At 44.3% G+C, this 12,709-nt stretch overlaps 1 protein-coding gene across 3 annotated transcripts in view; it reads left to right on the top strand.

The window, feature by feature from the left end:
- Positions 1 to 12,709, top strand: part of tm2d1 (TM2 domain containing 1) — a 128,060-nt gene that overhangs the window by 31,351 nt on the left and 84,000 nt on the right. The gene's annotated exons all lie outside the window — the stretch shown is intronic.

Genomic DNA, 12,709 nt, shown 5'->3' with positions numbered 1-12,709 from the left:
AAAAGAAGGCTAAAGGGAGATTTGATAGAGGGATTCAAAATCATGATGTGTCTCGACAGAGTAGATAGTGAGAAACTGTTCATTAAAGGATTGAGAATGAGAGAGCACCGATTTAAAGTAATTGGCAAAAGAAGCAAAAGCAATATGAGAAAATCTTTTTCATACAGCGGGTGGTTAGGAACTGGAATGAACTGCTTGAGAGTGTGGTGGAGACAGGTTCAATTGAGGCATTCAAGAGGGAATTAGATTATTATTTGAAAGGAAACAACGTGCAAGGTTATGGGGAGAAGGCAGGTGAATGGCACTCAGTGAAATGCTCATTCAGCAAGCCAGTGCAGGAACACTGGGCCAAATGGCCTCCTTCTGCGCTGCAACAATTCTGTGATCATTTCCAGCAGAATGCTCCACAACTGTTACCCCTTCCATTTTCCCTTGCTTTATTCCCTGAAACTAAGTCCATTGTTGTCTATTTTCTAGTCTGTTTCCTTTGCCTTCCAAGTATGCTTATTAATTTTGTGCTTTTCATTTACAACATTTCTTTTTTCAGTTTTGTATCTACTCTCGGGTTCCCATCCCCCTGCTAAACTAATGTGAAGCCTCCCCAACAGTTAGCAAAACCCCTTGTTGAGATGTAACCTGTCCAGCTTGTACAGGTCCTACCTCCCCCCAGATGTCCCAATGCCTCAGGAATCTAAAGTCTCCCCTGTCGCACCATCTCTCCAGCCACACATTTGTTAGCTCTATCTCCCTATTTCTGTATTCACTAGCACATGGCACTGGGAGTAATTTGGAGGTTCCTATCTTTAAGATCCTGCTTTTCAATCTCTTTCCTAGCTTCCTAAACTCTGCCTACGGGACCTCATCCCTCTTTCTGCCTAAGTCACTCGTGCCAATATGGACCACAATGTCTGTTCCCCCTAGTTCCCCCTACCCCCTCAGAAAATCCTGTAGCTGCTCAGCAACATCCTAAGCCCCTGGTTCCAGAGAGGCAACATAGCACCCTGGAGTCATGTGCTACCACAGAAGCACCTGTCTTTTTCTCTCACTGTTGAATCCCCTATCACTCTTGCTGTTCCAGTCTCATGGTGCCATGGCTTAACTGTGCCTGCAATGCCCAGAGGAGCCAGTTTTCAGAATTGAATACCAGTTCAAGAGCAAGATGGACCCCAAGGACTCTTGGACTACCTGCCTGGTTTCCCTTAACTATCTGGCAGTCAGCCATTCCATCTCTGCCTGCACCTTAAGCTTTGAGTGACTACATCTAGAAACCTGCCATCCATGAAGCTCCCAACTTCATGAATGCACTACAGTGATTCCATTCAATACTGGAAGTTTGAGCAATTCCAACTGGCACCACTTCCTGGTTGTGTGGTTGTCTAGATCATAAAGCATCCACGATTTCCCACATGGAACAGGATGTGCAATCCATGGGCTGAGGTGCTCTGCTTCACTTTTCCTTTCTGACCTATTCATTAGAAACATTAACTAGCTACTTATCAATCTGCTCCTTCCTTGGTTGTGAGATCACTATAGTAGTTTTACTGATGTTACTCTCCCCTCCACTATGCTCCCTACACTCGGTTTCCATCCACGTCTGCCACCGCTGCTACTGCCAGGTTGATAAATACTCCCAAAATGTTTCCTAAATTGACATGCTTGTTTTTCCATACATCTTGCAGAACTAAAAGGGTGGACAGAGATATGTTTCCTGGCTGCTGACAATGCTACTTTATCATTAGCATTCAGGAAGTGCATGCCTGTGAGCTGGGAACAATAGCATATATGGGGTTATATAGGATATACAGTACTGAAACAGACCATCAGTCAACCAGTCCATGCCAGTGTTTCTGCTCTACTTGAGTCTCATCCCAAATATACTCATCTAAATCTGTCATCATAACCGTCTATCACCTTCTCCCTCATATGCTTGTCTGCTGCCCCTTAAATGCATTTATACTCTTCGCCTCAACTACTCCCTAAGGTAGCAAGCTCTACATTCTCAACACTCTTTGGGTAACTCTTTTGTCCTGGGAGTCCTCGACATCGACACCAGACCCCATGAAGTTTCATGGCATCAGGCCAAACATGGGCAAAGATAATTGTGATTACCAGTTACCAGCCTCCCTCAGCTCCTCCATGTTGAACACCACTTAGAGGAAGCAATGAGGATGACAAGGGTGCGGAATGTACTCTGGGTGGGGGACGTCAATGTCCATCACCAAGAGTGGTTCGGTAGCATCACTTCTGACCAATCTGGCCAAGTCCTAAATGACATAGCTGCTAGACTGGGTCTGCAGCAGATGCTGAGGGAACCAACAAAAGGGAAAAACATACTTGACCTAATCCTCACCAACTTGCTTGCCGCAGATGCATCTGTCCATTACAGTATCGGTTGGAGTGACCATCGCACAGTTGTTATGGAGACAAAGTCCCGCCTTCACATTGAGGATACCCTCCATCGTGTTGTGTGGCACTACCACTGTGCTAAATGGGATAGATTTCAAACCGATCTAGCAACTGAAGACTGGGCATCCATGAGGCACTGTGGGCCATCAGCAGCAGCAGAATTGTACTCAAACACAATCTGTAACCTCATGGCCCAGATTATCCCCAACTCTGCCATTACCATCAAGCCAGCGGACCAACCCTGGTTTAATGAAGACCGCAAGGGGGCATGCCAGGAGCAGCACCAGGCATACCTAAAAATGACATGTCAACCTGGTGAAGCTGGAACACAGGACTACTTGCGTGCCAGAAAGCATAAGCAGCAAGTGATAGACAGAGCTAAGCAATCCCACAACCAACAGGTCAGACCTAAGCCGCAGCAGTCCTGCCACATCCAGTTGTGAATGGTGGTGGACAATTAGACAACTCACTGGAGGAGGAGACTCCACAAATATCCCCATCCTCAATGATGGAGGAGTCCAGCACATCAGTACAAAAGATACGGCTGCAGCATTCACAACAAACTTCAGCCAGAAGTGCTGAATGGATGATCCATCTCGGCCACCTCCAGAGGTCCCCAGCATCACAGATGCCAGTCTTCAGCCAATTCGATTCACTCCATGTGAAATCAAAAAACAGCTGAAGGCACTAGATACTGCAAAGGCTATGGGCCCTGGCAATATTCCGGCAATAATACCGAAGACTTGTGTTCCAGGATTTGTCGTGTCCCTAGCCAAGCTGTTCCAGTACAGCTACAACACTGGCATATACCCAGCTATGTGGAAGATTGCCCAGGTGTGTCCTGTACACAAAAAGCAGGACAAATCCAACCCAGCCAATTACTGCCCCATCAGTCTACTCTCAACCATTAGTAAAATCATGGAAGGGGTCATCAACAGTGCTATCAAGTGGCACTTGCTTAGCAATAACCTGTTCACTAACACCCAGTTTGGGTTCTGCCAGGGCCACTCAGCTCCTGGCCTCATTACAACCTTGGTTCAAACATGAACCAAAGAGTTAAACTCCCAAGGTGAGGTGAGAGTGACTGCCTTCGACCGAGTGTGCCCTAGCAAAACTGGAGTCAATGGGAATCGGAGAAAACTCTTTGCTGGTTGTAGTCATACCTAGCACAAAGGAAGATAGTTGTGGTTGTTGGAGGTCAGCCATCTCAGCTCTAGGACATCATGGCAGGAGTTCCTTAGGGTTGTGTCCTCGGCCCAACCATCTTCAGCTGCTTCATCAATGACTTTCCTTCTATCATAAAGTCAGAAGTGGGGATGTTCACTGATGATTGCACCATGTTCAGCACCATTCGCAGCACCATTCACGACTCCTCAGATACTGAAGCAATCCATGTCAAAATGCAGCAAGACCTGGACGATGTCCATGCTTGAGCGGACAAGTGGCAAGTAACGTTCGTGCCGCACAAGTGCCAGGCCATGACCATGTCCAATAAGAGAGAATCCAAAAGATCATTGCCCCTTTATGTTCAGTGGCATTACCATCATTGAATCCCCCACGATTAACATCCTACGGGTTACCATTGACCAGAAACTGAACTGGACTAGTCATATAAATACTGTGACTACAAGAGCAGGTTAGGGGCTAGGAATCGCGTGACGAGTAACTCATCTCCTGACTCCCCAAAGCCTGTCTACAAGGCACAAGTCAGGAGTGTGACGGAATACTCCCCACTTGCCTGGATGAGTGTAGTGCCCACAACACTCAAGAAGCTTGACACTGTCCAGCACAAAGCCCACTTGACTGGCACCACATCCACAAACATTCACCCCCTTCACCATCAACGCACAGTAGCAGCAATGTGTACCATCTACAAGATGTACTGCAGGAATTCACCAAGGCCCCTTCAGCAGCACCTTCCAAGCCCACGACCACTACGATCTAGAAGGACAAGGGCAGCAATTAGGTGGGAACATCACCACCTGGAAGTTCCTTTCAAGTCACTCACCATCCTGACTTGGAAATATATCGCCGTTCCTTCACTGTCGCTGGGGCAAAATCTTGGAGCTCCCTTCCTAACAGCAGTTTGGGTGTACCAACATCATTTGGACTGCAGCGGTTCAAGAAGGCAGTTCACCACCACCTTCTCAAGGGCAACTTGGTATGGGCAATAAATGTTGGCCTAGCCAACGAAGCCCAATCCCATGAATGAATTTTAAAAAAAGAAAAATCTCCTGAATTCCCGCTTGATTTCTTGGTGACTGCCTTATATTGATGGCTACAAGTTGTGCTGTTCCCCCTAAAAGGAAAAGTTCTCCCTGCAACAACTCTATCAAAAGCTTTTATAATTTTAAATACTTCTATTAGGTCACCCATCTGCTGCCTTTTTTAAAGAGGCAAGAGACCCAGCCACACAAGTGCTGGGTAGTGGCCATCTCCAGCCAGAAAGGATCTAACCATCTCCCTTTGACATTTATCACCATTACTGAATTCCCCACCATCAATATCCTAAAGATTACCATTGATCAGAAACTGAACTGGTCCAGCTATATCAATACTGTGACTGTGGCTACAAGAGTAGGTCCAAGGCTGGGAATTCTACAGCAAGTAACTCATCTCCTGATGCTCCAGAGTCTGTCCATCATCCACAAGGCCCAAGTTAAGAGAGTAATGTAAGAATCTTCACTTGCCTGGATGAGTGCGGCCCAACAATGTGTGAACTCTGTACCATTGGCACCCCATGCACCATCTTAAACATCCACTCCCTCCATCACCGGTACACAGTTCTATCAACAAGGTGCATTGCGGCAATTCGCCACAGCATTTTTCATGAAATTTATCATCTGGAAGAGTAAGGGCAGCAGATGCATGGGACCACCATAATCTGGAAGTTCACCTCTAAGTCACACACCATCCTGATTTGAAGCAATAGGCTGTTCCTTCACAGTCTCTGGGTCAAAATTCTGGAATACCGTTCCGCTGTGAGTGTACCTACACCACAAGGGCTGCAGTGGTTCAAGAAGGTGGCTTAACACAACCTCCTCAAGGGAAATTCGGGTTGGCAACAAATGCTTGCCTTCCCAGTGATGCTTACATCCCACGAACGAATAAAAAATAGCCATTGACATTTCTTTCCCCGGTTGCGTAGTTGAATCTGTTTGCCACACTGAGTTGCATATTAGGAAAATAAAATCCAAATGGCTGCTTCATTTCTCATATTATCTAGATTCAGAAAAAGCATGAAACTGAAAATGTTGCAAGCTTTCCATCTCATGTTTCATGGAGAGTTGACATAGGTTAGCAATAAAAATGTAGAAATATATGAAAATGCTACAGTCCTTGCATTTCTTATATTCCTATACTTAGCTCTTTTACAATGATAAAGGAGGACTTGATTTAAATAGTTTATCCATAAATTATCTAATGGTGTTTGGTGCTGCAGTGTTGTAGCAAAATCAAGTTTGGAACTTAGCGAGTTTAATCCACAGAAGCAAAATTATTATTTTTTTCTTGATTTTTCTGCTGCCTTCCAGGTTTTTCAATTTTAGAAACAAAACTGCACCGGGGAAGTTTTATATTCATAAACAAATCCAACCTATGAGCTGTTTGAGGTCAACTTGAGATATCAGCACTTTGAATGCTTCATGATGGGAAACTCAGGTCTAGTGAAGTCAGGAGACAAGTCTGAAGATTTTTAAAATGTTGCAAATGAAGATTGTGACTCTGGACTGCCATTTTCCTGCAAGGAAAAATGACTACTTAAGTCTCGTTAGTCATGTACATTTCCTCACTAATGAGACTAAAATTTCCTCACCAATGAGACTAAAATTACTTCAAAATTGTCTATTGAGAGTGTATCCTGTTAAAAAAAGATAATTTTGGAAACCATTATAAGTCATAAGTTTTTATGTCAACATTCATATTCTTAAAACTGTCAGACAATTTTATACCCTCTTCAGAAATGTTCATTTGTTCTAACAAACTTTTTTCTAAAGAATGATTTATATTTCTAACTGATTTATATTAGCTGCTCTGTTTAAGTCTCTGCCGCACATACCTTCCATAGCCAAAAGGATGGAGTAGAAGTTTGTTCCCAGAGCACAGTGGTTGGATTGCAGGAGATGGATGTCTATGACCTGGGGTGACTGACCTTCTGAATTTTCTTTACCTTAGTTTCTTTACCTTTACCTTTAGCGCTTAGCCTTTGCTTAGCACCTTCTTGTTATGTCAGGATCTGGAACTCACTGTGGAGGACATAGAACACAGTCCCATGTGCAAACAATCCATGAGATAGTGCATTGAAATTTCAATCTGCCATCCCTGGAAAATGAGTTATGGAGAAAGAAAAATTGTTCTGTTTGGATGTTCTAATTGACTACAGAGCTGGTTAACATGATACTTTATAAACATGTTCTAGATGATTTACAATCCAATTTTACATTTCAAAGTGAAATGCAGTTCTGTAAATACTGTCCTTAAAAGCAATATATTGATTTATAAGGCATTATTCCTGGGTAAAATATGCAAAATGTTTTGAATCAGTATTGAAATTGCATGAAGATAATTCAAAATATACAACCAATAAAATCATTGGTTTATCTAATATTCTGTGTAATATTCATAGAAGATTATTCCTGTGCTATTGATTCTACTGTTCATTAAAATATTATAAAGCAGCTCTACAACGCAATGATACATGGCTTACAGTCCATGACCAAGCGATGAGGATGAAAACAACCCAATATTGCACATGATAAATGGAGGCAAGAGTTGCCTTTTTAATTCAGTATTTGCATAATAAACAAAATATAATCCAAATATGTTTTATTCACGTGAAAGATGTCCCAACTTACAAAATCTTCATTTTAAAGACATTCCAACATGGATAATAACTTCAGCTCATAGAAAATTGAAATTATTTGGGAATGATAAACCATTCGTTTTGTTACCTATAGTTTATGTTAAGTCTGCCAAGATCAGGTACAGTAAAGTCCATGTCGGACTACATAGTCAAAATAATTGCAGATTACACCTTGACTACTTTAAGTTTGGTCACCAAGAAATAAGGGAGACGTTCAAATACCAAGAATAGTATGGAGAAGAGTGTTGAGGTTGGTGTCACAGTTGTGAGTAGAGGGAAAACTGGTGAGACCTGGGCATATCAGCCACTAAAGGAGATGTGCGAATGTGCAAAAATAACACAGTAACAGATCTACAAGTCGTTTTAGTCAGTTCAAAGCAGCTGCAATAGCTTGTGTATCACATTACGTATATTCCCCACCCTACCTGGAAGCCATGTAATATCCTATGACAAACAAAAGAAAACAAAAACCCAAGCCAATTAGAAACAGAAAGACTTGGAGCACAGAAGGAAACCACAGGCCTTGTCCTGTCTGGCTGGCCAATAAGCTGCTTTCCAGTCTAATCCCACCTTCCAGTTGATGCTCTGTTGGTTACAGTGCTTCAAGTGCATATTCAAGTTTTTTTTTAAATGCTGTGAGAGTTTCTGCCTCTTCAAACCTTGCAGGCAGTGAGTGGCAGACCCCCAACACCCACTGGATGAAAAAAATCACCCCTTAATTCCCTTCTATCCCTCCTATTTACTATAAATCCTTGGCACTGGGTAGTATCAGAGGGGGAAATATCTGATCAGTTCCACTCTGACCCCCTTGGATGATCAAAACTAGTCCACGAGATTCCTCTGGCCCAAATTTAGCTATCACATCTTGTACGATCCCAGAAAGAAGCCCAACACTTCCATGAAGCAAGTCAGTGAATCTGTGTTCACTGTGGAAGCAAGCAACCTCTCCCACAACTACACTGTTCTCTGGAAAGGAAGAAGCACTTTGCATCTAATCCAGTTTTGCTCTTAATTTACTTATGAATGTGCCTCGAACCTTCCTAATCTAGATAATTCAAGCAATTGATCAATTGTGTCTCAATGTGAGAGGTGATAGAGATGTGAAATATGGTCATTTCATTTTCATTCATTCATGGGATGTGGGCTTTGCTGCCTGGACCAGCATTTATTGTATATCGCTAATTGCCCTTGGGAAGGTGGTGGTAAGCTGCCTTCTTGAATCACTGCAGTCCATGTGGTGTGGTTCAAGAAGGCAGCTCACCACCACCTTCCTAACAGTGCTGTTAGGAAGGCAGTTCCAGGATTTTGACCCAGCGATAGTGAAGGAACAGTGATATATTTCCAAGTCAGGATGGTGAGTGACTTGGAGGGGAACTTCCAGGTGGTGGGGTTCCCCACCATCTGCTACCCTTGTCCTTCTTGATGGTAGTGGTCATGTGTCTGGACGGTGCTGGCTAAGGAGCCTTGATGAATTCCTGCAGTGTATAAGACCATAAGACATAGGAGCAGAAATTAGGCCATACGGCCTAATCGAGTCTGCTTCCCCCATTCAATCATGGCTGATAAGTTTCTCAACCCCATTCTCCCACAACCTTCGATCCCCTTACCAATCAAGAATCTATCTATCTCGGTCTTAAATACACTCAATGGCCTGGCCACCACAGCCTTCTGTGGCAATGAATTCCATAGATCCACCACTCTCTGGCTAAAGAAGTTTCTCCTCATCTCTGTTCTAAAAGGTCTTCCCTTTACTCTGAGGCTGTGCCCTCGGGTCCTAGTCTCTCCTACGAATGGAAACATCTTACCCACATCCACTCTATCCAGGCCTTTCAGTATTCTGTAAGTTTCAATCAGATCGCCCCTCATCCTTCTAAACTCCATCGAGTATAGACCCGGAGTCGTCAAACGTTCCTCATATGTTAAGCCTTTCATTCCTGGGATCATTCTCGTGAACCTCCTCTGGACCCTCTCCAGGGCCAGCACATCCTTCCTGTGATATGGGGCCCAAAATTGCTCACAATATTCTAACTGAGGTCTGACCAAAGCCTTATAAAGCCTCAGCAGTACATCTCTGCTTTTATATTCTAGTCCTCTCGAAATAAATGCCAACATTGCATTTGCCTTCCTAACTACCGACTCAACCTGCAAGTTAACCTTAAGAGAATCCTGGACTAGGACTCCTAAGTCCCATTGCACTCCAGATTTCTGAATTCTCTCCCCATTTAGAAAATAGTCTATGCCTCTATTCTTCCTACCAAAGTGCATGACCTCACACTTCCCCACGTTGTATTCCATCTGCCTCTTCTTTGCCCATTCTTCTAACCTGTCCAAATCCTTCTGCAGCCTCTCCGCCTCCTCAATACTACCTGTCCCTCCACCTATCTTTGTATCATCTGCAAACTTTGCCAGGATACCCTCAGTTCCTTCAACTAGATCATTAATGTATAAAGTGAAAAGTTGTGGTCCCAACACTGACCCCTGCGGTATCTTGTAGAAGGCACACACTGCTGCTACTGTGCGTCATTGGTGGAGGGGATGAATGTTTGTGGATGTGGTACCAATCAAGCGGGCTTTGTCCCGGATAGTGTCAAGCTCCTTGAGTGTTGTGGGCACTACACTCATCCAGGCAAGTGGGGAGTATTCCATCACACTCCTGACTTGTGCCTTGCAGATGGTGGACAGGCTTTAGGAAGTCAGGAGGTGAGTTACTCGTCAGGCGATTCCTAGTCTCTGAGCTGCTCTTGTAGCCACAGTATTTATATAGCTAGTCCAGTTCAGTTTTTGGTCAGTGGTAACCCCCGGGATGTTGTTGGTGGGGGATTCAGTGATGGGAATGCCATTGAACATCAAGGAGCGATGGTTGGATTCTGTCTTGTTGGAGATGGTCATTGCCTGAAACTTGTGTGACGCAAATGCTATTTGCCAATGTCAGCCCAAGCCTGGATATTGTCCAGGTCTTGCTGCATTTGGCATAGATGGTTTCATTATCTGAGGAATCGTGAATGGTGCTGAACATTGTGCAATCATTAGCAAACATCTCCACTTCTGACCTTATGATGGAAGGAAGGTCATTGATGAAGCAGCTGAAGATGGTTGGGCCGAGGACACTACCCTGAGGAACTCTGACTGTGATATCCTGGAACTGAGATGACTGACCTCCAACAACCATAACCATCTTCCTTTGTGCAAGGTATGACTCCAACAAGCGGACAGTTTTCCCTCTGATTCCCATTGACTCCAATTTTGCTAGGGCTCCTTGATGCCACACTTGGTCAAATAGTGCCTTGATGTCAAGGGCAGTCACTCTCACCTCACCTTGGGAGTTCAGCCCTTTTGTCTATGTTTGAACCAAGGCTGTAATGAGGTCAGGAGCTGAGTGGCCTTGGTGGAACCCAAACTGGGCTTCAGTGATCAGATTATTTCTAAGCAAATGCTGCTTGATAGCACTGTTGGTGACCCCTTATTGATGATCGAGAGTAGACTAATGGGGTGGTAATTGGCCGGGTTGGATTTGTTCCTGCTTTCTGTGTACAGGACATACCTGGGCAATTTTCCACATAGCCGAGTATATGCCAGTGTCGTACTGGAACAGCTTGGCTAGGGATGCAACAAGTTCTGGAGCACAAGTCTTCAGTACTATTGCGGAATATTGTCAGGACCCATAACCTTTGCACTGTTTAGTGCCTTCAGCCGTTTTTTTTTGATGGAGTAAATTGACTTGGCTGAATACTGGCATCTGTGATGCTGTTGACCTCCAGAGGAGGCTGAGATGGATCATCCATTCGGCACTTCCGGCTGAAGATTGTAGCAAAAGCTTCAGTCTTAAGTTTGGAACTGATGTACTGGGCTCCTCCATCATTGAGGATGGGGATACTTTTGGAGCCCCCTCCGCCAGTGAGTTGTTTAATTTTCCACCAGCATTCACAACTTGTTGTGGCAGGCCTGACGAGCTTCGATCTAGCCCTTTGGTGATGGGATGGCTTAGCTCTATCTATAACTTGCTGCTTATGCTGTTCGGCATGTAAGTAGTCCTGTGTTATAGCTTCACCAGGCTGACACCTCATTTTTAGGTAGGCCTGGTTCTGCTCCTGGCATGCCTTCCTGCACTCTTCATTGAACCAGGGTTGATCTGCTGGCTTGATGGTAATGGTAGAGTTGGGGATATGCCAGGCCATGAGGTTACAGATTATGTTTGATTACAACTCTGCTGTTGCTGAATACCCACAGCACCTCATGGCTGCCCAGTCTTGAGTTGCTAGATCTGTTCGAATTCTATCCCATTTGCATGATGGTAGTGCCACACAACATGCTGGAGGGTATCCTCAATCTGAAGGTAGCAGTTTCTCTCCACAACTACTGTGTAGTGGTCACTCCTACAATGCTGTCATGGATAGATGCATCTGCGGCAGGCAGGTTGGTGAAGATGAAGTCAAGTACACTTTTCCCTCTTGTTGGTTCCCTCACCACATGCTGCAGACCCAGTCTAGCACCTACGTCCTTTAGGACTCGGCCAGCTTGGTCAGTAGTGCTGCAACTGAGCCATTCTTTGTGATGGACATTGAAGTCCCCCACCCAGAGTACACCCTGTGTCCTTGCCACCCTTAGTGCTTCCTCCAAGTGGTGTTCAACATGGAGGAGTACTGATGCATCAGCTGCAGGAGGACTTTACATGGTAATCAATAGAAGGTTTCCTTGCTCATGTTTGACCTGATGCCATGAAACTCCTCATCTATCCACGTTAACTAGAAGCTGAACTGGACCAGCCATGTAAGTCTGAAACAGAAACAGAAAATGCTAGCAAAATTCAACAGGTCTAATAGCATTTGTGGAGAGAAAAAACACAGCGTTAACATTTTGAGTCCATATGACTCTTCTTCAGAGCTAAAGGGAAGTAAAGATGTGATGGGGGGGGGTGGAGCAGTTGAAGCTGGATAGAAGACCAGTGGAGGAAAAGGAGAGATTGCCAGAGATGTCATGGACAAAAGGACAAAGGGGTGTTAATGATAGTGGTACTGGCTAAAGGAGGTGCTGATGGTGGCATTAAGATCTGAAAGCAGAATGTGATAATAGCAGGACAAGGGTAAGCACTCTGGAAAGAACAACATGAACAAGTGACAGATGTCCCTTGTGGGGGGAGGGGACGGTGGTGGGAATAAGGATTGAAAGTAGGATAAAAGTTGAGGATAAAACAATGAATAAAAATGAAAATAAATAAAAATAAGTGGATAAAAAATAAAAAGGAAAATGAATATTGGGATAAAGGGGTTAAAAAAAGGGGGTGAGGATGGAGGAGAGAGTTCATGGTCTGAAGTTGTTGAACTCAATGTTTAGTCTGGAAGGCTGTAAAGTGCCTAGTCGGAAGATGAGGTGCTGTTCCTCCAGTTTGCATTGAGCTTCACTGGAACATGGCAGCAGGCCAAGGATGGACATGTGGGTATGAGA

The sequence above is a fragment of the Carcharodon carcharias genome, chromosome 16 (assembly GCF_017639515.1).
Source record: "Carcharodon carcharias isolate sCarCar2 chromosome 16, sCarCar2.pri, whole genome shotgun sequence".
In the NCBI taxonomy this organism is placed as follows: Eukaryota; Metazoa; Chordata; class Chondrichthyes; order Lamniformes; family Lamnidae; genus Carcharodon; species Carcharodon carcharias.
This window is presented reverse-complemented; position numbering and strand designations above follow the sequence as displayed.